Source organism: Silene latifolia, chromosome Y, assembly GCF_048544455.1.
Source record: "Silene latifolia isolate original U9 population chromosome Y, ASM4854445v1, whole genome shotgun sequence".
Lineage (NCBI taxonomy): Eukaryota > Viridiplantae > Streptophyta > Magnoliopsida > Caryophyllales > Caryophyllaceae > Silene > Silene latifolia.
Genome location: NC_133538.1, coordinates 293,549,241 through 293,552,095, shown reverse-complemented (window position 1 = coordinate 293,552,095; position 2,855 = coordinate 293,549,241).

Here is a 2,855-nt window from a genome sequence, read left to right as displayed (position 1 = left end):
TGTGTACTATCTAACAGGTCTCCGATTAAAGGTTGTAGTCGTGTTAGCCGTGAATATAACTGAGTAAAGAAGTGCAACTAAAATCCTGATGTTGAGGTAATAGTCGTTCATTAGTAAAGATAGGACTGAAATGAATAAGATGAACCTGTAAATTACGAAATATGAGTCGACATCTAAGCTTGTATTGTTTGAAGGAATTGAGTTAAGTTTATCTGATTTTGAGTCAAATGGATTCTATGGACGGCTCTGTTATAAGATTTATGTTAAGAAAGTTATTCACCGTCCAAAGATGAAAGTAAAAGTTTTGAAAATGAAGTTAAATTTTGTCGTGTGAGTATAAATTCGAATGAGATTTCCACCAATGTCTGGTTGTATGGTTTCATGATATTTGCTAGTCTGAGGGAATGAAGCTAGAACGGAGTCACAAATAGTGGGTTAATTTAGTCATGTTGTTCGTTCATGTAGTGAATTAGTGGGTTGTGGTTAGTTACGAATGTCAAAACGGGAAATGTAATGTGGTGATTTAAGTGAGTTGTGTGTTAACATGGTATGTTGATATTAGCATGATATGTAATGAATATTTGTAAAATTGGTGTAGTTAAATACATTTAATCTTTTATGTCATGGTGTTGGGTGCAGTTTAAATATATTTAACACCAAGAATGAAATTTTATGTATGATAGTATTGTATGTTAACTTTCCAATATCGCTGTTTACTCGCTTGACTGACTCGACCAATAAGCTTGTAAAATTTGCCAATCAATGTGCATTCGTCATTCGTCATTCGACCAATATTTCTTGGAAAATATGCTATTTGACATGAACCATATGTGAGCACCTAAGCATCTTCATCTTTGTAACCTGAGTAGTAATGTATAAATTAGATTGACAAGCAGATCATATGAATGTTATTGCATGTATTGATTGATATGAAGAGTGTTTAGATTAATACTGAAATGTCTTAAGTTATTCACCATGGCTTTTGCTCCGATCTGTGGCGATGTGCTATAGCAGCAGTAACTGTAGCTTCCTTGAGAGAGCTTGTATATTGATTGTCTTTAGTAGGGATTAGTTAACTTGAACGTGAGTTGTGAATCTTTTATCCTCTTTCGATTGTTAGCGAGTAGTTTGAGAACTTTTGTTATAATAATGAAGGTTACGGGGACGTAACCATGTTTAAGGAGGGTAGGATTGTAAAATCTTTATACTTTCATGTATGATTTCTCAGTTTGGCTATATTGGTTATGCGTTGTGTGGGTTATGTTGGAGTGTTACATGATGTGTTTCTGTTATGGTTAAACTTCGGGGACGAAGTTTATTTTAAGGAGGGTGGAATGTAATACTGCGTTTAATATTCAATTTGGTGGATGCCTTACATACTTTTGTATATGCGTTTCATAAATCGTTTGCGTTGGTTGGTAGAGAGGGTAAACTTCGGGACGAAGTTTCTTTTAAGGAGGGTAGACTGTAATACCCGGTATTTTAATATGATATTATATTAGGCCGAGTTACCAGCTGGGTCGTGTAGTGTATTTGTGACTCGGGTAATTATGTGACTCGGGTTTTAATTAATCTAACTAGGCTAGGCCCGTATCGTCTTAATAGCACCTATCCTATATGTATAACCCATCTAACCAAACCCTAATCTCCCTATCACCATATTCATTTTAACCATGAGAAAAGAGAGAAAAGAGAGAAGAGGGAGCCGTGTGTGAAGGGAGCCGCGTGAGGAATCATGAGGCGATTTCTCAACCTATTCTCATCCTATTTCGTAAGTAGACTATCCTATTACCTCTTTATTCAATTATTAGCATAATTATAGTAGTATTGGGATAATTTTCGTAACCCTAGAATTGGTTTGGGGGTTTTTGATTATAAATTGTATGAGATAAATGAATGGAATAGTTAGAGCAATTTACAGATTCGTTGGTCTGTGTTATTTGAGTGTTTTACCTATCTTAAATCCGTGGGATGCAAAAAGTTAAAGAAGAGACTCATATTTATTCCAAGCCTAGTTTATGCCAGTGAAAATTGGTAGCATTTCACAGTGTAGGTTTTCCTGAAGAAATTATTTGTGAACGTCTATCTAAAAAGTCCGCAAATCAGTAGAGGTTGAAAGATTACTTCTAAAACATAATTTAGATATTGAATTGGTACTGGGTCTTTTTCATATATTTAATTTAAAGAGTTTATATGAGTTAGGCGTTGGTTTTACTTAAGAATCATTTGTCAAACTCGTTTTATGAATCAATACTTTTTATGCGACGGTTTCTGTCAGTTTTTGGAAATCAGTCTGAAAACCCTTGAAAAGTTTGGATTTTGAGAAAAACATGTTAGATATAAATTGTAGCTAAGACTCATGGGGTTCCAATTCAATTGGCCTTGCATCAATTCGAATTTTCTGTAATTAGTTATTCATTTTATACCGAGTCATCCATGAGCAGAAAATCGGAAAAGTCGTGTTTGTTCTTTAAATTGATATTCCTATTAAGTTATGATGAGTCTAAGTTATGTGCATGATTAATTGACTGAGTAGATGGTAATTATACATAATTATGTTATGTAGGTGATGGATAAGTGAAGGATCATAAGTGATTGCTTGTGTGTGCTTGGATTGCGAAAAGGTAGGGAAATACACTTGACTTATTATCGTTGATGTTGAATTGTGTTGACTTGTTTGTGTTTCGTATGACCAAACTGTGAACGTTGACTTGCTTCGTGGCTGTTGATTTACGTTATGATTCATATCCTGGAAGGTGATTGACTGAATTGATCGTATTGAGTATGTTATCACAACATTTGGTAACCGGCATGATTTTATAATTGATCAGTTCAAAGATATATATATTGTGTTG